Raw genomic sequence first — 24,639 nt, forward strand, 5'->3', positions numbered from 1 at the left:
AGCAAGTGGCCCTAAGTCACTGCAGGATGTAGGCGACAGATGATTATTTAAAAAGGCTGAGATCAGTGCAGAGAGCTCCAGGGAACAATGGACCTTAATGGTGGTCATCGATATCTGAGGCTACAGGATGCAGTATACAGAACATTAAAGAGGCAGTGCAAATCCTTCAATTAATGTCTCTTTCCTGGACCTTGTGTGACAGGCTCTGCTTTGTTTATGAGTTAATAGCAAAAGTTTAAAGCTTACATTGAAAAGCTACAATTTTCACCAGCAGTGGTTGAAATGTACTCTAGATGACCATATCATGTCATTGGGTAACAGTAGATGCTGAGCAAACTTCAGCTGTGCTGTGGTGAATTACACATGGAAGCACCTGGACTGTTTTCTCAGTGGTTGCTCATCTGCATGGAACTGATCACTAGCATGAACCAAATCCACAATGTGCAAATAGCACAAAGTACCAGCAACAATGGGTCCAATTTGCTACAAACTTTGTAATTAACTCATAAAATAGCAGAGCTTGTTACACAAGGTTCAGGAAAGATACATGGATTGGAGAAACTGTCCGTTTTTTGGTTATCCATAGTGCTGCTGAGTAGGGAGTTCCTTGATTGTGACCCAACACAAATGAAGGAGCAGTGAAGAATAAATTGATTACTCTCTTGACTTGGAGGCAATCTTGGAAGTGGCGGTATTCCACGTACCTGTTGACCTTGTCTTTCTAGATGGCAGAGGTTGAAAGTTTGAGAGATATATCAAAGAAGCTTTGGTGAGTTGTAACAAGTTTTTGTCTTGTAAATGGTGAAAGACTTTGGAGAATCAAAAGGTACCTCAGTCATCACACCACACCGAGCCACTGACTTGCTCTGGTAGCTATGTTATTTATGTTTTGTGTCAAATTAAGTTCTTGCCATTAATAAACTCTCTGATGCTGATAATGGAAAATTTGACAATGGTAATAGCACTGAGTGTCAATTTAAGATGGTTGTGGAGATGGCCGTAACCTGGCACTTTCTTGGCCCAAGGACTACCCATCTATGACCAGGGTAAGCTTGCATATTGTCCATCCCTTATTACAAGTAGGCAAAAATTGCTACCTTAGCAAAGGAATGGTGAATGAAGTTAAATTTTCAGTTCAGACTCTGTTTCTCTTCCCACAGATGTGGCCTGATCCATATTTTTTGTTTTTGTTTTAGATATCCAGCATCTGCAGATTTTTTTGATTTTCATTCAACAGTGAAAAGAACTGAGTACCGAATTATGATGGATTCTTCCTTTTTCAGAGTTTGCACACAGTGATCAGGTAACAAAATTAAGGATTCCATGCCCTTTTCCAATGTGGTATCTATTTGCACTGCCAAATATAATAACCAGCGTATTTGCAAAGTAAGGTTTCTCTGGGATGTACTCTAGCCTTACGTTTATAAAAAGTGCCTATCTTTCTTTATTCTTCATTGATAGCTACAGGAAGCAGTGCAGCATGTAATTATCCAACCAATTTTCTAATTTAAGTTATCTCACAAAATAATAGGGTTAATTTTGTGATCAGCCACAAAAATTGCCACTTACAAATAGTAGAGGTCAGCAAATCTCAAGCCTATGATTTTCCTATGAAAAATCCTATGATTTTCTTCTGTTCATTTTAATAATATGAAATGACTTCTATTACTCTCATACTCAAGGATCGATTAAGGAATGTCTTGGAGAGCTAACTGAAGCATTTAGTGCTCATAGACCTCACTGAAAAAGGGTATGGTTTAATTAGCAAATAATATAGAACAGTACAGCACAGAACAGGCCCTTCAGCCCACAATGTTGTGCCAACATAGCTATTCCCTCCTACCTACAGAAACCCCATATTCCTCCATTTTCCTCTCATTCATGTGCCCATCCAAACCCCCAGTGAATTTGCCTCCACCACTCTTATCAGGCACACATTCCAGGTATCCACCACTCTCTCAGTAAAAAACGTACCCCTCACGTCTGTTAAGAATGAATACTTACTCAATGATCTTGTACAATTTGTTTTTTTTTCTCTTTTAAAGTTGCTTTATAATTTTGAGGGTATTTGGAAGGTTGTAGGTGTAAGTGCAAGAGGATAATTTACATAGCAATAACAGTGAAGTGTCTCAGCAATCAGACTTCTCCTTAGTTTTCTGCTCTGAAGAAGGAATCTTAGGAATTATAAGAAAATTGGGACAGTTCGTGATACAGTCAACTTAAGTGTCACAAAAATTAGAAAGGGGTGATGGGAAAATAGGCCAATAGTGGAGATGGCTTAAATGTCACATCGAAGAAACAGGGTACTACAAAGAGCGGGGAAGTGTTTTAGATTACAGGACATAGCTGGCTGGAGCAGAGATAAATGGAGGTTAGAATACAGCTTAAGTGCAGGACAACTGATCATGAGATAAGCTGAGTCAGGACAGAAGGACAAGACCATAAACCAGAGCACCTTATCGCAGGGAGAATGGGCAAAACTGCTGTCTGGCAAAGGAAGCAAAGTCCCATTTGTCAGGCAGTTAGCGGCAACCCCTGCAGAGCTAAAACAAAGACCAAATACTACAATGAGAAGTGGGTTGTTGATGAAATTATGAAATCAGAATCTTACCATTGTAACACGAATACTATAAATTGCTGGAAGACTTTTGGATCAGTGGAGTATCTTTGAGCTCTCAATCGAAGTGCTCCTCAGTGTACACTGTAACAGGGCCTGAATAAACCGACTTGTTCGAGAAACTCGCCACTGCTATACAAGAGATTTTCTTTGTGTGCTGCCCCGATCTGAGCTGTAATTAAGAGGGCGACTGAGCCTCATTTGAAAGCCAGATTCAGGGTGCAGTTTAAACAAACAAATTTCTCCAGCATTCTCCTTTTCATTCTTCTATCTGGTCAAAGTGTTACTCAAAGGCAAACCAATGTGGCCAATATGGCATCCATCTTCACGAGCACTCTTTTAGCTGCTTGCTATTCATCCTTGGTATATAAACTTACGAACTCTGTTTTAAGGGGTTGGTAAACACTTCCTGTCCATATCTATCCTAATTAGTTAATTTTCTGGGCCCACTGATGAACCAATCACAATCAAGCATCGGTATCCCAAACAACTCCTCCTTGATTAGGTTACGTAGCTGTGATCCTTCCTCACAGCGGGCTTTACTCAAGTAATATTATGCTGTGTTTAGACAATTCCTTCAGATAAGCCCACTCTGATGATACCACCTTAAGTGGCCCTGCTGTCGTATCTATGTAAAGATATTGACACCAGGGTCTTCCTCTCCTATAACTGGTGTGGTGTGTTGATTTTATTTTTCCAGAACAAATGTGATATATCCTTGCCCAGGTATTGGGGTGCAAACTGCTGCTTTTCAAACTCAGTATAAAAACCCTTATGTTGAAGCTTTAGAGTCCTTTAAGCCTTTGAGCTCCAAAAAAAACTGCAATTTGATGGAGAGCACAGAGGGTGAGAGGGAATCTGAGAAAATGATTTTAAAGGCATGATTTTAAAGGCATAAAGTGCCCATGATTTTAAGGGCACTTCAATAGTAGAAATCCTACTTGTCTGAAATGTTAAGAATGCCAAGCACCATTTTTTTTACATTCAATTTTCTTTTGATTGTGGAGAAAGCAGGTCTCATTTAAAATATGCATTAGTATTTTCCTCATTAATCTACTGGACTGATTAAAGCTTTCTAAATAGGAAATTACATTTAAATTAGGTTGCCGACACAAAGAAGTTAATGTGCAGATATATTCTAGTGTGGGTTTTAGTTGTCCAATGACTACAGAAGTATTTGTTGTTGAAGTTACATTAATTTGGAACAGACTTCTTTCAGCAAGGAGTTCAAATATGTCATCAATCCCTAAGAAAATTAACTTTCATGTTTTACATTCTCAACCACAACTTACAGCATTAATAACTTTGATTCAGAGCTAGAATTTAAATAAACCAAATACAATTTCAGGCTGAAGTAGTCAGGTGGGTAGATTTGCTTAGAAGTTAATTTGAAAGATCTTTGAGCAGACGACTCCAGGCGGGGATGACTAGAAACAAGATCACCAGGAAATCAAGGATTTTGTGCTGGATTTTACAAGACAGCAAAGCAGGTTGAATCATCATTGTAGATGGAGTAAAACTGGTCCTTCCACCATTGGGGCTATGTGACTTTACCTTGATTGATGTTCATATTCTACAACCATACTTGATTCAATTCTTGTCCAAGCAGAACATAAGAAATAGGAGCAGGAGTCGGCCATCTGGCCCGCTGAGCCTGCTCCACTATTCAATAAGATCATGACTGTCACTTTGTTAGTAAGGTTGCGGACGACACTAAGATAGGCGGTGTTGTGGATAGTGTGGAGGGCTGTCGGAGCTTACAGAGGGATATTGATAGGATGCAGAGCTGGGCTGACAAGTGGCAGATGGAGTTCAATCCGGAGAAGTGTGAGGTGGTACACTTTGGAAGGACAAACTCCAGGGCAGAGTACCGGGTGAATGGCAAGGTACTTGGCAGTGTGGAGGATCAGAGGGATCTGGGGGTTCATATTCACAGTTCATTGAAAATTGCCTCACAGGTGGAAAGAGCAGTTAAGAAGGCCAATGGGATGTTGGCTTTCATAAGTCGCGGGACTGAGTTTAAGAGCCGCGAGGTGATGATGCAGCTTTACAAAACTCTAGTTAGGCCACACTTAGAGTACTGTGTTCAGTTCTGGTCGCCTCATTATAGGAAGGATGTGGAGGCGTTGGAGAGGGTGCTGAGGAGATTTACCAGGATGATGCCTGGATTAGAGAGTTTTGAAAATGAGGAGAGGCTTAAGGTGCTAGGGCTTTATTCACTGGAAAGGAGGAGGATGAGAGGAGACATGATAGATGTATATAAAATACTGAGAGGAATAGATAGAGTAGACAGTCAGCGCCTCCTTCCCAGGGCACCAATGCTCAAGACGAGAGGGCATGGCTTTAAGGTTATGGGTGGGAGGTTCAGGGGAGATGTCAGGGGGAGGTTTTTCACCCAGAGAGTGGTTGGTGCATGGAATGCACTGCCTGGGGTGGTGGTGGAGGCAGATACATTGAACAGGTTCAAGAGCTTGTTGGATAGGCATATGGAGGAGTGTGGGATGGGGGGATATGCGGGAGGAAGGGGTTAGGTAATGTGAGGGTGATTTGATGGACGGCACAACATGGTGGGCTGAAGGGCCTGTTTTGTGCTGTATGGTTCTATGGTTCTATGGTTCTATGGTTATAATATCAGGGAAAATAAATAATAGACCAATGGTATTGGCTAATATTTATGCTCCAAATACGGATGACCCAGGATTTTTTGAACGATTTTCATCAATCCTACCAGATTTGAACTTTTACTCTTTGGTGTTGGGAGGAGATTTTAATCTCTGGTTAGATCCCAAATTAGATAGGTCATCCACTAAATTAGCTGCTCCTAATAAATCAGCTTTATTTCTTCAATCGTTTTTTAATGAAAACTGGGGTCATTGACGCCTGGCGTTTTTCGCATCCAGAGGATAAGGAATATTCCTTTTTCTCTCATGTTCACCATTTATATTCCAGGATTGATTACTTTTTTATTGATAATCAAATGACTTCATCAGTTCGATCCTGTGACTATAAAGAGATTGCTCTTTCAGATCATGCTCCTGTGTTTCTATCTTTAAATTTCCCTGGGCTCCCTCAGATAAATAGATTTTGGCATCTTAACCTAACCTTGTTATCTGATAAAAAATTTTTCAAATTTATGGAGAAACAAATTACTCTTTTTTTTAAAGGGAATTCGTCAGAAGAGATTTCTAGTCTTATCGTTTGGGATACTTCCAAAGTCTTTAATAAAGGTCAAATTATTTCTTATATGGCAAGCATCAGGAAAAAAGCTAACAGAGAAAGAGCTGATCTAGTTGATCAATTGAAACTATTAGATCAAAAATATGCTTTGGATCCAGATCTGGCTTTATATAAAAGGCGAGTTGAAATTAAAACTAAATATGATCTTCTTTTAACATATCCAATTGAAAGTCAACTTTTAAAAGATAAAAGTCAATTTTATATTCATGGAGATAAAACAGGTAAATTACTAGCTAGCCAATTAAAAATCTCCAGAGCTAGACGACAAATTAAAGAAATTTCAAAAGCCAATAGCAAGAGGACAACTGATCTTTTAGAAATAAATGATACTTTTAGAGAATTCCATTCTAATCTTTACAGTTCTAATTTTCCTAAAGATAATACAGTAATGGATAATTTCTTTGACCAATTAAACGTTCCTATACTTTCAACTGAAAATCGAAAACAGTCGGATCAATCTATTACATACGAGGAAATTGCCGAGGTTGTGCGATCTTTACATTCTGGAAAGACTCTGGGTCCTGACAGATTTCCTGGAGAATTCTATAAGGCCTTTTCCTCTTTGCTTATGCCTCATTTATGTGCTGTCTTTTTGGATTCTTTTAAATCGGGTAGATTACCACAATCTTTTTATGAAGCCTCTATTTCACTTATTCTAAAGAAAAATAAGAACCCAACAGAATGTGCTTCATACAGACCAATTTCGCTGCTGAATGTGGATGTTAAAATTTTATCTAAAGTTCTAGTTCATAGATCGGAAAATATTTTACCTTCAATTATATCCGATGATCAGACGGTTTTATTAAAAATCAGTATTCTCATTTTAATATTCATCGTTTATTGAATATTATCTATGCTCCCTCTAAGGAAATATCGGAATGTGTGATATCTCTAGATGCTGAGAAGGCCTTTGATCGGATTGAATGGAATTACTTATTTAAAACTTTAGAGAAATTTAATTTTGGGCCCGATTTTATCCAATGGATTAAATTACTTTATTTATCCCCTTCTGCTTGAGTTCTTACTAATTTTCAAAATTCTAAATCTTTTAAACTTCAACGTGGAACCAGACAGGGATGTCCTTTGAGCCCTTTGCTCTTTGATTTGGCCTTAGAACCTTTAGCTATTTCTCTCCAAGAATCTAGAGATATCCTTGGTATCTCCAGAAGAGATATTAACCATAAAGTTTCTTTATATGCTGATGATTTATTACTCTTTATACCTAATGTTGAAGGCTCCTTACCTCCTATGCTTTCTTTACTTTCTTGTTTTAATCATTTTTCAGGCTACAAGTTAAACTTATACAAGAGTGAACTTTTTCCTCTGAATAACTTGGTACCAGTTGATATTAACATTCCTTTTAAAATTGTAAGAAATCATTTTACATATCTGGGGGTGTCAATTACTAAAAATTATAAGCATTTATTTAAAGAAAATTTTTTCACCTTACTGCACTATGTGAGAAAGGTTTTATCAAGTTGGTTTCCCTTTCTATATCATTGATTGGCCGAATTAATGTTATTAAAATGAATATTTTACCTAAATTTATATATCTATTTCAGGCTTTACCTGTTTTTGTTCCTAAATCTTTCTTTGACTCTCTTGAGTCAATTATTTCTTCCTATATATGGAATAATAAACATCCTAGACTAAATAAAATTCACCTTCAGAAGGTTAAAAAGAAAGGAGGTTTAGCCTTACCTAATTTTAGATTTTATTACTGGGCAGTCAATATACAAAATCTTACGTTTTGGTTACATTACATTAATCAAGAGGCACGTCCAGTATGGGTCTCTTCGGAAATTAATTCTGTTAAAAAATTTTCTATTATCTCTTTGCTTGGTTCTTCACTTCCAATATCATTAAATAAACTAACACATAATTTAGTAGTTAAACATGTTTTGAGGATTTGGTTACAATTTAGAAAATATTTTGGTTATTGAGTTTTTCTTTGTCCAGTCCCATTTTCTTTAATTACTTTTTTAAACCTTCTGTGACTGATGTAGTTTTTAAAGAGTGGGACAGATTAGGTATTACTTGTTTTCAAGATCTGTTTGTTGGAGGAAAACTTTCTTCGTTTGAACAATTGTCTACCAAGTATAATTTACCTAATCTTATGGATAAGATTTTATATGGCACCTTATCAAATGCGTTCTGGAAATCCAAGTACACAACATTCACCTGTTCCCCTCTATCTACTATGCTCGTTATATCCTCAAAGAACTCCGGTAAGTTTATCAAACAGGACCTGTCCTTCCTGAATCTATGCTGTGTCTGCCTGATGGAACCACTTCTATCTGGATATATCGCTATTTCTTCTTTAATGTTACCTTCAAGCATTTTCCAACTACAGACATTAAGCTAATTGCCCTATAGTTACCCACCTTTTGCCTACATCCGTTTTTAAACAGTGGCATGACATTCACTGTCTTCCAGTCCACCAGGACCTGCCCAGAGTCCAGAGAATTTTGGTAAATTATCATAAATGCCACTACTATAAATTCTGCCATTTCTTTCAGTACCCTGGGATACATCCCATCAGGACCAGGGGACTTGTCTACCTTTAGGCCCACTAGTTTGCTCAGCACTATCTCTTTAGTGATAGCGATTGTATTGAGGTCCTCACCTCCCATCGCATCCATAGCATTCCTCTTTGGCATGTTGGACGTGTCCTCCACTGTGAAAACTGACACAAAATAGTCATTCAAAGCCTAAACAAAATCTCTCGCTCTTGGACAACTAGGCCAAAATGTAAATTTGAGCCTACAGAGGGAATGGGCTCAATAGCAAATTGTTCAAAGTAGCTTCGTATTCTACAAAAAATGTTCTGGTGGTTAGATATGCTACTGTACTGCCTGAGAGTCTATTACTTAGTTCCCTATTGCCCAGTACTCCAGCTGTGAATATACATACCTAATTATTAGAAGAACACAGCACTGATCTCATGCCAATCGCACAATGTATCACAGTCTTGCAGCAGCTAGAACAAAAATAGAGAATGCTGAAATACCCAGCAGGTCAGGCAAAATCTATGGCAGGAGATAGTAATACATGAAACATTAAATCTGCTTCTCTTTGCAGTCACTGTCTGACCTGCTGAGTTTCCACAGCGTTTCCGGGGCCTTTTTTGTTCAGATTTCTAGTATCCGCACTATTTTGCTTGTGGAATCCCGAGCACCTGCTTGGTTTATGCACAAATGAAGCTCACAACACAGTGGCACAAGTCACTTTTGGCATAGGACTGTAGCCAAGAAGGCATTTAACTCCTGGTGAATTAATACCAAACTGATATTGACCACATACTGACCACAGTTTTCTTCCCAGCAAACCACAATGATCCACAGTTCCTTTTTTTTAAGAAACCTTTAAAACTGACTAGGGAGTAAAGAATCTGTTGAAGGAATTGCTCTTCCAAAGACACAAATGAAACTTACCCAAGGACACAACTCATTCATCTGTTTTTCTCTGTGGAGAATTTCTACTGAATTTCCACATCAGTTGATAGGAGCTCACTGGAGTAAGAGCTTCTCAAGGTATTGATAAGCTCAGGTTTCTGCCCCCTCAAAATTACTCATGTGTAAGAATTGACAACAAGGACTAATTAAGTAAAGCAATTCATGAACATGCGTGTGTTTATTTGTACACAAATGATTCTATCAAGAAGAATTATGCACCAATCAATTGCCACAGGCATGATTTTTGTTTTGTGAAAAGAGGTGTTGGTGGGATGTCCTTGGGGCAACTTGAAAGAGACTGTAGGTCACCTGCAGAGAGTGGAACGCATTCATTTGAGCAATCATTAGGATAAGTTGAGTTCAGAGCCTGAACTGAAGAGAAATCCATGTGAGTTAAAGCTGTGTAAGGTTATAAGAGAACATAGAATATGTCGGTGCATTGCACTTTGTAACGTTTTTATATCACATGATTATTTTGCAGTTTCTTGTAATATTTGATATTACATTATGCAGAGAGTTTGCTATTATATAATTTATAGTGTTTACTTAGTTTATTACATTTGAACTGGTTCTGACTTGTGTTGCTCTGTGAGTCTTGACTATTTTTACACCAGCTTGCCAAACTTTGAGAAATAGTATAAAGGAGAACCTATAGTAACACAATCAGCAGAACTGCTGCCTCACAGCTCCAGTGAGCCAGGTTCAAATCTGACCCCTGGTGCTGCCTGTGTGGAGTTTGCACATTCTCCCTGTGACTGCGTGAGTGTTCTTCGGATGCTATGGTTTCCTTGCACATCCCAAAGATGTTTGGGTTGGTAGGTTAATCATCCACTATGAATTGCCCCCAGCATATAGCTGAGTGGTAAGATCAGGGGTGTGGGGTGGGTTTGGAGTTAATGGGAATGTGGGGAGAATACAATGGTTAGGGCAGGATTAATGTAAAAATGGGTGCTTGATGGTTGAGCACAGATCAATGGGCCAAAGGGCCTGTTTCCTTGCTGTATCTCTCCATGAGCTCAAACTTGGGTCCACGTTTTTGCACCTTTCCACAAGCCTCCCTGCCACACCAATGGTGAACAGGGCCAAGATTTCAGACCAACCTTTATGATGAAATAAGGAGCTTGTTCATCCTGACTCCTACCTCAACTGGCGTTGACTTATTTTGGTTAGGGCTTAGCAGCTATATAAGGTTTGCTATTTTGGTTTAGTTTATTCCATTCAAAAAGCAACATTGGTTTGTGTTCCAATTCTACCTTCATTTTTATGAATTATTGTTTCAGTATTTTTCACACTGTCATTCTAAAGAATCTATCTTTCCAACAGCCAGAAAGTGGTGGGATCATTGTTCCTCATCTTGTGGAGAGTGGACATGGTGGAGGAGGCCATTAGGAATGAAAATAACATCCACCTGCATCTGTGTTTGTCTGGCTGAACACAGCCACACCTTGGGAGACAACCAAAGATTGGCCTTGCTATTTTCATTGGGCATTTCTGAGGAAGTGTGATCCCTACAAGTTACCTTCTGAAATCTTTAAACCTCATCCATGATCACAAAGACATTTCTTGTAACAGTGGTAAATGCCTTCTGTTAACTACCCTTCATTTACCATAACACTACGCTAACCCTATCTAAACCAGCCATTATCATGTACACCTTCATGAAATCTTCTTTCAAACTTCTTTGCTTCAAAGAGAACTATCCATATTCTCCACTTCAACCTTTTAGGTGAAACCCTTCTTCCATGCAAATATTCCAGGAACTCAGCTCCTCAGCCATGCGAGAACCTCCTCATCCTTTCTCAAAGTGAGATGACCTGAAAGCTGTTGAAACTACAGCTGTGCCCTCAGTGCCCCAGTCTGTGCTTTGTGCAGGTCCGAAGTATCTTGCTGCTTTTGTACTTTTCCATATCACAGAATCCTATGTATTGCACTGACGATTCTATCAAGATGCCCTGCCATTTTCAAAGATTTAGGTGCCTTTGCACCCAAGTCCCTCTGTTCCATTTATTGTGTGAAATAGGTACACTTGCTAGTAAAAGCAGCTGGCCAAACAGCCTCAAAGCTTATGTGACCACTGTGTATCTTAGGTGCTGCAACAACCCTTCAATGAGTTGTAGCCAAATGAAGGTCTAACTTCCTCTATCGAGCTGTTTGACCCTGTAGTGGCCATCTCCTTCACAGTCTTGGATATCTATTATAGGATCATAGAATTACACAACACAGAAACAGGCCCCTTCAGCCCAACTTATAGAGCATAAAACAGTACAGCATCGGAACAGGCCCTTCATTCCATCATAACCGCACCGACCATGATGTCAATCTAACTAATCCCCTCCTCCTGCAAATGATCCATATCCCTTAATTCTCTGCCTATTCATGTGCCTGTCTCATTGCCTCTTAAACATTGCTATTGTATCTGCTTCCACCACCTCTCCTGGCAGTCATTACAGGCACCCACCACTCTCTGTATATAAAAAAAACTTGCCTTATTTATGTCCTTTAAACATTCCCCCTCTCACCTATGCCCTCAAGTATTTGATATTTCCATCTGGGGTAAAAGGACTCTGACTACCTCCCTGTCATAATTTTATCTCCTCCTATCGTGATGACTGTGATACATATTACCCTGATCCCATTTATCTGCATTAGGGCAGTGTTATTCTACACCTTTCCTATCCAAGCTCCTGTCCAAATGCCTTTAAACGTTGTGATTGTACCTGCCTCTACCATCTCCTCTGGAAGCTGGTTCTAAATATTCACCACCCTCTGTGTGTAAGACTTGCCCCTCAGATCTCCTTTAATTTTTCCTTTTTCACCTTTAAGCCTGTGCCCTCTTATTCTAGACTCCCCTGCCCTAGGAAAAGTAGATTCTGACTATCTATTCTAGCTATGCCCCTCATAATTTTGTAAACCTCTGTATGGTCACACCTCAGCCTCCTACATTTGAATGAGTATAAACCCAGCCTATCCCTTCATTCTAGGTAAAATCCTGGTGATGGTCTTCTGCATTCTCTCTATTCCTACCACATCCTTTCTATGGCGTGACAACCAGAACTGTACATAATACTCCAAGTGTGGTCTGACCATGTTTTGTACAGCTGCAACATGACATCCCAACTTTTTTCCTCAGCTTGTTGAATCATGGGAATCACATTTCCCCATTGATAGGTCTTGCTTTTAGCCTTAGCAGGTGTCTGTGCATCTTCACCCACACTAACTCAGGTGGGAATACCTGTTCAGTTGTTACCAATCATGAAACAATTTCCATGGTGCCACATGGCAGACCAAGAGAGGAATAGTCTGACGAGAATCAGTAACATGAAGCTGTTTATATTTGTATTGGATTCAAATGATTACCTATATATCTACATTGATATATGATGGTAAATAAATATATTTCAAAGTGCAAGGTAAAATTGAAAAAGAACTCCTGATTACTTAATTATCTAAGGCCAAGTGTTACGTTGGAGGAAGTGCTTGTAAGAGAGGGAACTGCTTAACTTTGAGATTGTTAGAAATGATGAGATTGATTTCAGGCTTAAAGTACTGGAGATGCTTGAAATAAAACAGAAAATGCTGGAAACACTCAGCAAGCCAGGCAGCATCTGTGGAGATAGAAAAGTGATAACATTTCAGATCTATGGCCTTTCATCAGAAAACAGAAAGGTCACTGACCTGGAGTGGTAATTCCGTTTCTCTCTCACAGACTGATGAAGCTGGCAGGTGAAGCTGGCACAGCAAGTTGATCATGTTTATCTGCCAGCACTCAGCTATAATTCTGATTGTCTTTTCAAAGATTCCCTTTTCAGTAAGACCTAATCTTACATGGTTTAGACAATGCTTTTAAAGATCAACTTAAGATCTGGGCTTTCAAGTCGAATTAATCTTCATGAGGCAAATAGAGCTTGTCTATCCCAGGGCATCATTTTAACACGTGCTGAAAGTAAATGTAACCTTACCAATGTTAAAGCAGACAGTGTTAACATAACTCTGTCGCAGTTCATTTCATGACAGGTTCTGACATGTATGGCACAAATCAACAAACAGAAGGGCACAGCAACACACAGTTTTGCACAATTTACAAATTAAAACTCTTAGATCCAGCACTAATAGCGCTCACTTCTTAATTATAGCTAGATGAGAATGTAATTGTACCTAAATGAAGATCTTATTTGCTTAATCACACTTGAAAGAGTCCATGGATCAGATTTTATAAGTAATTTATCTGGATGTAAGTTCTAAACTCGCCATCCATCATTGTCACAAACAATGTTGGTATTAATCTGTCAGTGCCTCTATGCATCAATGCTTAAATTCCCAACTGGCTGGCAGACTAAGGTCATATTCCAGTTAATCAAGTGTAGATCCAATATTTTGTTGGAAATATTCTTTAAATTCTGTAAAATCCTTATGTTTTCAAGCATAGTTTGTATTTCATTTATTAGAGGAAAAACATTTAGCTACAGAAATTGTATCTGGTGTGATTTTCTTTTAAACTTCACTAACTTTAAATAGCAAAGATCCATTTATCACCTAGCTCAAACTTGCACCTTCAGGAAACACTTAGTCACTTGGTTATTCATTGTTTCCAGAGCCTCAGTGAATCTAGTGAATAGTCAATAGGAGTTTCATCCATCAAATGTAAAATAATAAAGCTGCCTGCTGTGATTGATGGATCAGGACTGCTAAGAGTGATGCTGGAATATTCCTTTAAGGAACAGGTTCCTTTTAATCTTTCTCAATATCTTCTCTCATTCACCCACTATGAAGAAGCTGGTGATTTTAGTGAACAAAGGTAGTTAATTTATGGAAAAAAACATGTATTGAGCAAAACAGCATTTCTTAACTGTGCCTTTGTCTATGGACAGTCTCCACACTGAAACAATATTTCAATAATTCCTGAAGTGATCCCAACCAATGTTACTAAAGTTACAAATTTGGAAATCAGCCACAGCCATGATGTTCCTGATAATATACCAGGAGTTAGAAAGGCTGAAGATTGGCATTTGGGAAGTAAGGAGATGAAAGGGAAGCAAGAAGTTTCCTCGAGATGTAAATGTGCTTGCTGTGATGCGACAAGGACACATTCACCATTTCTTTTCAATTCTCAACCATCTCACTCCCTGTTCTTCATCACACACACCCAATCCTCATTTCCTCCCTGTCACTCCTGATCCACTCCTTCCCCCCATCACTCTCGATCCACACCTTCTCCCCATCACCCCTGTTCCAAACCTCTTTATATCACACCCAGTCCTCAGGTTCTCCCTTGTCTCTCCCCATTCTCACCTCTTCTTTCTCATCCCCAATCCTTACCTACCTTTCCTCTCATCCCATATCTTCACCTTTGACCTTTCACCCCAATCCTCACCTTCTCAATGCCATTATCAATCTTCATCTCCTCCTGACATCTCCAGGGACACGTAAAAATTGTTAAAAGCCTTTGACAGCTGACAAGTTGTCCAAGGCTATTGGGGTGTTGGGGAAGGACCTCAGGATACAATGCCTGAAGGCTTCTCACCTCTTGGAACCTGCTCCAAGAGGTGAAAAGAGGGTCAGCTCGCCCAGCCCTCTGTACAGAGATGGATCAAATGGATGGCAGTTTTGTGCAATGCACTAGGCTAGATGAGGACTGCAGAATTTCTTCCCTGAAGAGCACTATTGAACTAAAATAATTATTGCGACAATCTAACAGTTTCATGGTTACCATTTATTTTACTTGGTCTTTTATCCTAGATTATTTAGTTAATTGGATTTAAATTCCTTGGATGAAACAATGGGATTTGAACTCATGGCTCTGAATCATTAGCCTCAGCCTCTGGATTATTATGCCAGTAACATAACCACTATATTACCATAATCTAAACCATACCAGGCCCTACCAATAATGACCTTTAATTAAGGTCTTAAACTATTTATTTTAATTGGCTAATACCCCCTTAAAAACAGATTAAAGAAGTGTCACAAGAATGTACTTATTTGGTAAATAATCACTTTTAGACTAGTAGTGTTATCCTATACTCTCACATAATGAAATTTGCCATTTAATTTTAGTGGGTACAAACACTGTTCAATATGCCTGCTGTAGTTCCCAAATATTTGCCAGGGAAATTAAAGGAATAGATCCAGGGGTGTCCCATGTGACTTAAATCCTACTCATAGATTTTCAGATTGAAAAGAGGGAATAAAAATAGAAAATGGTGAAAATTCACAGGAGATCCATTCTAAGGTATGGATCATAAGCCTTGTACTGCTTTTGGTATATTTCTTAGTGGGTCAAGTATTTTCCATGAGTTCAAAAGCCTGGGACAAAAGCCATTCTTGTTATTTTTCAGCCTACAGTTCACCTAAACAAGTTTCCCAACAAGGTTTACTGCTCCTTACCATCTGCCTACTGGTCCCCAGCCACTTAATTATAACATATGTGAATGCAGGCCAGTGGCATTGGAGCACTGAGTTTCCTTGTTTTACATTTGCAACACACTCGGTGTAAATTAGAACTGAGATGAATGGAGAGCAGCAGAAATGAGGAGTAACAGGATCTGAGATTGCTGTTACTTTAAGCTCTGACCAATTCAATAGAGGATCACTTCTTTGAGTGATTATGACCTTTCCTTTCAGCCATACCATCTTCTCGCAGTTACCCTCGGCCAGGAGGTAAAGAAGGCTGAAGTCCCACACCACCAGGTTCAAGAACAGCCATTTCTCTTCAACCATTCAGTTCTTGAACCGACCTGTATGGCCCTCATCACTACCTCAGTGTAGCAACACTGTGACCACTTTGCACTACAATGAACCTTGTTTTTTTTTGGTTCTAATTGTGTTCTTTCTTGTACAATTCTTGTACAAGTTATGTGCAAGTTATCTGTAATTTATGCTTTTCTTCTAAACGTTGTGCCTCTAATGCTATTTTCCTGTAATGCTGCTGCACGTAAGTTTTTCATTGCACCTGTACATACATATACTTGTGCATGTGACAATAAACCTGACTTGACTTGAGCTATTCAGCCTGAGGGTTGTTCATATGTGCCTGAGAGAATGGGAGCCACTGGGAAATTTGTCATCTCACTTGCCCACAATGAGGACTTTGCATGAGTAGATTGACATTAACATTGGATAAATCCTTATATGTTATCACATAGGAGAAGGAGTACCATAGTAGAAGCTGACAGAGGCAGCTTTTAAAGAGGATGTGGCCCATGTAACCTCTGCACAGCACCAGAGACCCAGGTTCAATCCTGACCTTGGGTGCTGTCTGTGTGGAGTTTGCATGTTCTCCCTGTGACTGTATGGGTTTCTCCAGGTGCTCCAATTTTCTCTCACATTCCAAAGACAATCAGGTTGATAGGTTAATTGGCCAGTGTAAATTTCCCCTAGTGTGTAGGTGAGTGGTAGAATCTGGGGGGAGTTGATGAGAATATGGGATAAACAAAAAATGGGATTAATGTATGATTAGTGTGAATGGTTAATTGTCAGCATGGACTCGATGGGCCAAAGGGCCTGATTCCACGCTGTATCTCCATATAACATGTGCCCTTAATGAGGAAAAGTATATTAGGAATGCATGCTTCAGGAATGCATGCATCACCAATTATAGGAGGACTCCACTTGCATTGTCTGAGGATCAACAGCTAGGATAATTTGCCGTCACAGTTTGTCTATGCCAATGAAGGTGACAGCTGCACTCAGCTCTCTATAGCACCTGGTGATTTCAGGCTGCCAAGGTGGGTAACTGTATGATCAGCTAAAGCACAATATAGTCATGTTATATTGAGGTAACAAATGCACATTTCAGGAGAGCTGGAGAACTTCCAATCTGGCATCCATCCAATTTTCTGGGGTGTTCTCATGCTGTTGGATAAATTGGTCCACTTATTACTTTGTGAACTCCTGCAGTCAGACTTCAGTAGTAAAAAGGACTTCCCACTCCTTCACATGCAGACTGGGTGAGATGATGAGCAAATGAATCCTAGATGTCAATGCAAGACTTCTGGAAGTGGTCACAATGAATTCCCCCTTCAGAATTTGACCCTTTCTGTCCTCCAAGGAAGAAATCAAATCAATGTCTGTTTTCAGGGTGACATGGGCTTGCCTCTAACCATGTGAATAATGACCTCATTAAGAATGACCCAGTCAACAGGGGAGAAGCAAAGCATCGAGACACATGCCTCTGCCGGAGAATCTATCGTGGACCATTTGGGTCCAAAGCAAACATTTGATCATAATAAGCATAGACAATTCTGGAAATATTCAGCAGATCAGGCAACGTCTTTGGAGGGAGAAATGAGGTTAATGTTTCTGGAATGACCTTTTCTGATGCAAGGTCATTGAAGGGAAAGGCTTAATAGGAACATGAGGGACAACTTTTCACCCAGAGAGTGTCAGTGCATGGAATGAGCTGCCAGAGGATGTGGTTGAGGCAGGTACGTTAACACATTTACAAGGGACTTGGACAGGTACGTGGATAGGAAAGGTTTGGAGGGATATGGGCAAACAGGGAAATGGGACTAGCTTAGATGGGAATCTTGGTCGGCAGGGACCAGATGGGCCAAAGGGCCTGTTTCCATGCTGTATGACACTATGACTCTGTGACTCTATCTGAAATGTTACTTCCATTATTTCTGTTATCCTTACATTTCCAGTATCTGCAGTAGTTTGCTTTCATTTGCTTGTTCATATTGTTGCCATTAGAAGCACTGATACCATCCAAAAGAACTCCAGTGTAAGCTTTGTAGATTTTTAATTTTGTTGCTGTAACCATTTTCTTGTTTTGTTTTGGGGTTCATGGATTCCCCTTTTCTGCTTCTCGTTATTTGTTCTATACTTTCACTCCCACCATCAGTCTTTGGTTTTAGTTGCAGTAATGACAATACCGGACAGTGAAACAAATTGTTGCTGTGAATCATACTCAATATAAACTCAATGTACAGATTGAGGGAAACATTTGTCACTGTTCTTTATTCTATGGGTGGTAAAATAACCATTTTTTCTGCATTTTTCCCAGTTTTATGAAATGTTCTTTCTTAATCTCATAAATACTGAAAAACTGCATTATAAATCATTTAAGTTAAAATCTGAATATAGTTCATCTTGCAGCAAAATTATATGACTCTTCAATGCTTTTAGCTAAAACTGAAGAGAATCTAAAGCGAATCATTCACTAATGAGTTTCAACAAGCTTTACTCCCTCTTCATTTTAGTGTGATCTGTGTGTTAATACTCCAAAAAAAAACTTTGTTACAGAACATTAAGGGGGACTAAAATGTTGTTATGCCCATAACTAATCACAAACAATAGCTTTGCGTTGTCTCCACTGTGACTAAACTGGAACTTGTATGAATATTATTTTAAAGCAAGCTATTTTATAGGACAATGGAAATTCTCCATTTGAGAGGGCAGGGATATTCCTGTTGACTAGTAACAATGGCTAGCATTTGTATAGCAGCTTTAGTAGAGTAAACCATCCCAGAACGTTTGACAGGATTATGAAATTTGACGCTGAGCACCACAAAGGAGAGTTATGACAGGCACGATTTTAGGCTAGCGGAGTCTTCTGCGGCATGGTAGTGTAGCAGTTAGCGTAACGTTATTACAGCACCAGCGACCCGGCTTCAATTCCGCCACTCTCTGCAAGGAGTTTGTACGTTTTCCCCATGTTTGTGTAGGTTTCCTCCAGGTGCTCTGGTTTCCTCCCACATTCCAAAGATGTACGGGTTAGGAGCTGTGGGCATGCTATGTTGGCGCCGGAAGAGTGGCGACACTTGCAGGCTGCCCCAGCACATTCTCAGTAATGCAAAAAGACGCATTTCACTGTGCATTTTGATGTATATGTGACTAATAAATAAATATCTTTATTTACAATTCCGTGTCAATGAACTGAATGTAGGGCAAAGCATTTGTCCAAGTTCTCAAAAAATATTGATTATGAACTCAAAAATGTCAGGTTACTCAGAAAACATATTTAATCAGCAGAGTAAGTTGAAGATTCGAAAGAAAGTCCCTGCCTAAACAGAGTCATCCGGGAAAGCGCAGTGAGTGGGGGACAGTAAAATATGATTTATGTGCTTCAGTTCATCTTGAATCACTTAAACAACACAGTCACTTAGCTCGATTGATGGTGGAATTACAACCTCTATAATGGATTGGGGTAAGTGCTGGAACATACCTTCTTTCCAGGGGGATTTATAATTGGAACATTTTGTCCTGCTCAAAGCTTAGCTGATCAGGTTGGAGCCACCTTCTTTGTGGAAGTTCATCCTGGAGTTAGAGGGTGTTTAACAGTAGGCCAGTGGTGAATGCTAACTACGAGGGACTTTGTGGAATATCAGGCCAGTGCCTCGGATCTTACTGTCAGATTGTGAACCAACTATGCTTGTGGTCAAACTCCGGAACAACGTTGAACTTATGTAACTTATGCTACCGGGAACTTGCTGCATGAAGGTAGAAAGATCTTCAGCAGTGAGAAGCAAACTAGCAGTGCAGCTTTCCTTGTGTAAATTCCATCAATCAGGAGAAGAGGAAGGGCAGGTATCAGAAGAAGCCCAACCACAAAACACTAGAAAGAAACACCCCCTGACCCAGTGGGATGTCAAATTTGTCAAAAAACTTTGAATGTTTCTGAATGGTTCTGACATTGGAACATTGAAAAACATTCCACCATTATCGAAAAGCATTAAAACAAATTTAAAAATACAAACAAAATTTGAAAATATTTTTAAAAAGTAAAAAATCTTCCATTCTAACCTTAGTTAATCTCTCACAGTTGAGCTTGTCGGCAGAAATCAATGAAGGAGAACCCACCCGCACCTGACACAGGTTAAGCAGATTCTCCAGCATTGGTTCTGGGGGATTGCTGTGCTCTATATAGAAAGCCCCAGCCTCAGAGATCTGACATGGAATAGTTGGAAAAGAACTGTCAGCAAGTTTGAGACTTCAGCATGGACACGTGCATGCCCAGGAATCCCAAAACAATGGCATTTATATGATGGAATAGCTGCATTTCCCTCCAAAAGTTAGTTCAAAGGTCATAGTATTGTCAGTTTCCGCAGGAAATCGCCAGGTAAATTTTAGTTAGCGAATTAAAAGTTGGTATGCCATCACCTTGAATGTCAGAACACCCCTCCATTGAATTTTTCCATTTGTTTCCATGAATATAGATCCAGCATTGCACATTCAAGACTATGGTGTTAATTTCCAACATTGACTGGTGCACTGCATGGGTATCTGTGGCCTTCCTTTTGGCAGGAAAAGAAACATGGGATGTGCAGGGTGAATGTTTATAAGGGGAACAGACCCCCATTAACTCCTGTTAACAGGTGTAGATTCTTTATACCGTTGCTTGCTTTATCTCTCATTCCTGAGTCAAGAACAGCAAAGGACTGAGTTATATACAGGTCTAATAATACCCTGGAGATTTTAGATGATGAATCAATCAACAGCTCAGGTATTATTTCATGACAGTGTCTACTGAATCCTTATGTGCACCATGAATACACTGGAACCAATATAATATAGATAAGGGACTCCAAATTTCTATGGACAAGATCTCAGTATTTACACAGAGATTGAACCAATAGATGCACCCTGGCACCAATCCTACAAAAAGTATGCAGGACCAAGGAAGGTCAGCAAAGTTGTATCAGTCACACTATTGGATGCGCTCAGTCACTCTGTACGAACCCTCAGTGGAATCCTAATTTTGCCCCAAACAAGGGCTGGAAGCTTCAATTCTTCTTCTACCTCTTCCTAGGAACTCCCAGAAGTAATCAAGTAATTTATCTTCAAGGTTTAACTTTCAGATTTAAAATAAGTCATTGTGTCTGGTGGTGATATAAATAAATGTAATGTTCCTGATAAGTATAAATAATTGTGTATTGTCATTTAGCTTAAATATTTGGTGCCCTCTTTGTGTTTTTGTTATTACTATTGATGATCAAGCTATGAAAGGTTGTTGTTATTTCCTTAAGAAACTGCTTCAAACTTACACCGAAAGCTGCCCAGTATGATCCTTTCTGACAATGATAGTCATGATGCATTGAAAGCAACCTGAGGTTTTTTTTAAACTTTATTTATACAGCACGGTAACAGGCCTTTCCGGCCCAGCGAGCCTGCGCCACCCAATTACACCCATGTTAACTTACTAACCTGTATGTCTTTGGAATGTGGGAGGAAACCAGAGCACCCGAAGGAAATCCACACAGACACAGGGAGAATGTACAAACCCCTTACAGACAGCAGTGGGAATTTAACCCGGGTTACTGGTGCTATAATAGTGTTACGCTAACCGCTACACTACTGTGCCATCCCATTGGTGGTGAGTTTTTTTGTTCCATTATATTTTCCCTTGTTTGGTAATTCAGTGAATAATGGAAATTTCAGAATAAAATTTTCCATCCCTCTGCCTGTACACCATTCCTAGTTCTGCATTCAAACTATCAGCTCTAATCCCCTGTTAGATCCCAGATCCTTGTTTGAAATGGAGATTATTCCAAAAGAAAGCAATCAATTTTCTCCATGAAGTGATTTATCTTCAGGCTACAGGGAATGCCGCAATCCATTTCCATTTTAAATATTATTGTCTCCTAGCAAAGTAACGTGTAGTGCAACTTGCTGCCTTAATAAATAGACAAGTGCTCAATGCCATGAGTGGTGAAGTGGTGAGATCACTACATTAACTACGACATATAGTGCTATAAATTATTCACATTCAGAAGGCATACATCATCACCAGTGAAAAGTGCTTATAAACATTAAGCTTTTCCCATATTTCAGACTGCAATCTCTGTGAATTGCAGTAAGATATCCAGTCATATCCTGACGTATACCAGGAGTAGAAGTGAAGTGGCCATGGGCTGTTTATAAAAACATATTAAACTGAATTCTAATCTGCTAATAATTTTGTTGCTGAAGCTAGCAATGTAAGCCATCCAATATTACCGCACCATAAAATATATAATTTATTTGGTATCACAAAATGAATAAGGTCAGCTTGCACCTAGTTACTTAGTAATTTGCATATACTTGCAAATCCTCCTTTTTTCTTCCTCCTTCTCTCCTTTTCCTTCACTCTCCCTCTATTTTTCTCTTTCCCAATCTTTCCAACTATCTTGTCCTTCTCGCTCATTTTTCTCTCTCTCTCTTTTATTCTCTCATTCACTCTTCCTTTCTTTTTCTCTCTCCATTTCTTTCTCATCCCTCTTTCCCCCCATGCACCTTTTCACTCTCTTTCTCACTTGCTCTTTCCTTTCTCCTCTTTCCCATTCTCTCTCTCCCTCTCTCTTTCAACGTCCCTTGTTTTCTTAACTCCCTTTCTCTCTAAACCTCTTTCCTGTTTACCTCTACTCCCTCTGACCTCTTTTTGCCTCCCCTACTTTTTCCATCTGTCCATTTCTGTTCCCTTTTTAATTTAAAGAGATGTTCACGTTTAGTCTATAAATATCTAAGTAGAGTGTGGAGGAGACCTTTTGTCATAATATGTATCATAATATGTAAAACATAATAATTGCAACATTGCAGAATTAATACAGATGTTCTCCCATATCCACCACTTTAGACACCTCTTTAAAAAGTCCCATTATGTTGGTCAGGCTTAAACTCTCCTTTACAGAACTATGCTGCTTCTCTCTGATCATCTCAGGGGATTCAATCACACTCTCGTTAATTATAGATTCTCGTAAATTCTCGATGATGGATGCTGGGTTGACTCATCTATAATTCCTTGGTTTCACCTATTTAAAGCGGTAGAATGACAAGCTTAACCATTTTCATTCAAAAGAACAGTTCAGAAAATAAGGAGAACATTGAATGATTAGCCAGGCTATAGGTAGAGTCAGGAAGCCAAAAGAAATCAGCATTACTAATTTAAAAAAAAGTACTGGAGAAATGAATGGGACTGAAATCTCCAGGACCGAATGACTTCTACTCCATGGCTTTTGATGGGGTGGTAAAGGAGATACTGGTTGCTATCTTCTAAAATTCCAAGGATTCTAGGATGCTTCTCAGTGACGAAGACCGCAATTGTAACCCCACAGTTTACAAAGGGAGAGAAGTGAGAAAAGGAGGAATTACAGGTCAATTAGCCTAACACCAGGAATAGGGAAATGCTAGAATTTAATATTAAGAAAGTGGTAGCAGGGTTTTTGCAAGATATTAATAGGAATGCACAGAGTCAACATAGAACTGTGATAGGAAAATCATGTTTGACAAATCTGTTAGACTTTTTGAGCTTGTATCCAGCAGAATAAATAAGGGGGAAGCAGTAGTTTTGGTGCATATGGACTTTCAAAAAAGCCTTTTAATATGTGCGATACAAAAGGTTATTAAACACGTTTGGAGCACATTGGATTGTAGGTAATGCATTGGCGTGGATTGAGGATTTGTTAATGGGCAGACAGTAGCGACTAGGAAAACCAGGCTATTTCCAGATGGAAGTCTGTAACTAATAGGGTGATCAACGCTGGGGATCTAGCTGTTCACAATCTATATCAACAATTTGGATGAGGGGGCCAAGTGGTGATTTGTCCAAGATTTCTGATGAAACAAAGCTTGGTGGCAGGGTGAATTGTGAGGAGAATGCACAGAGGCTTCAAGGTGGTATAAACTGAGTAAGTGAATGAGGTAGAATCGATTGAACATAATGTGGAAATGTATGAGGTTTTCTACTTTGGTAGAAAAAATAGGAAGGCAGTGTGGCGACCCACCTTCCATGCAGGCGAACCGGCTCCAAAAACGGTGCGTGCATCGACAGAGAGGCCAGCCACAAAGTGGCGCTGGGCCTTCTTCTCCACCAGCGAGGGGAGAAAGCCCACGCGTGGGAAGAGGTTCTGGTGGCGCTCCTCTGACGTCATAGCCGCCCGGAGAGGGCGGGAACTTAACTGTTTAAAAGCCAGCACGGCGAGGTTCGCAATAAACCAGTCTTGAGTGCAACCTACCAACTGCGTGCCATTATTTCTAGCTCAGTGCGTAGCCCATCGCTACAGCAGCGTATTTTTTAAAAAGATTGAGAAGATATTCGCCTGTGATATCTTTGTTGCCTCAGCCACTGTCAAAAAATATCCTTTGTTAATTTTGATATCCTTGTGTTTACTTTTATGCTTAATATATTTTGTCACTTCTCTTTTTTATCCCACGCTGGTATAAGGATCTGTGCTAATTTTTGCTTTTATTACATGATTTACTATTAGTCTTATTGATCCTTCTGTCACTTGTGGCTGCTTTTTTCTGAAATCATACTTTTGTTCCCTCAGGGGTGTGAACAACTTTGCTTTATCTTAAGATCTTTCTTTGTACACCTTGCACTGTTAATCTGTTGTTTTTACCCATTAACAGAAT

The sequence above is a fragment of the Pristis pectinata genome, chromosome 21 (assembly GCF_009764475.1).
Source record: "Pristis pectinata isolate sPriPec2 chromosome 21, sPriPec2.1.pri, whole genome shotgun sequence".
NCBI lineage: Eukaryota > Metazoa > Chordata > Chondrichthyes > Rhinopristiformes > Pristidae > Pristis > Pristis pectinata.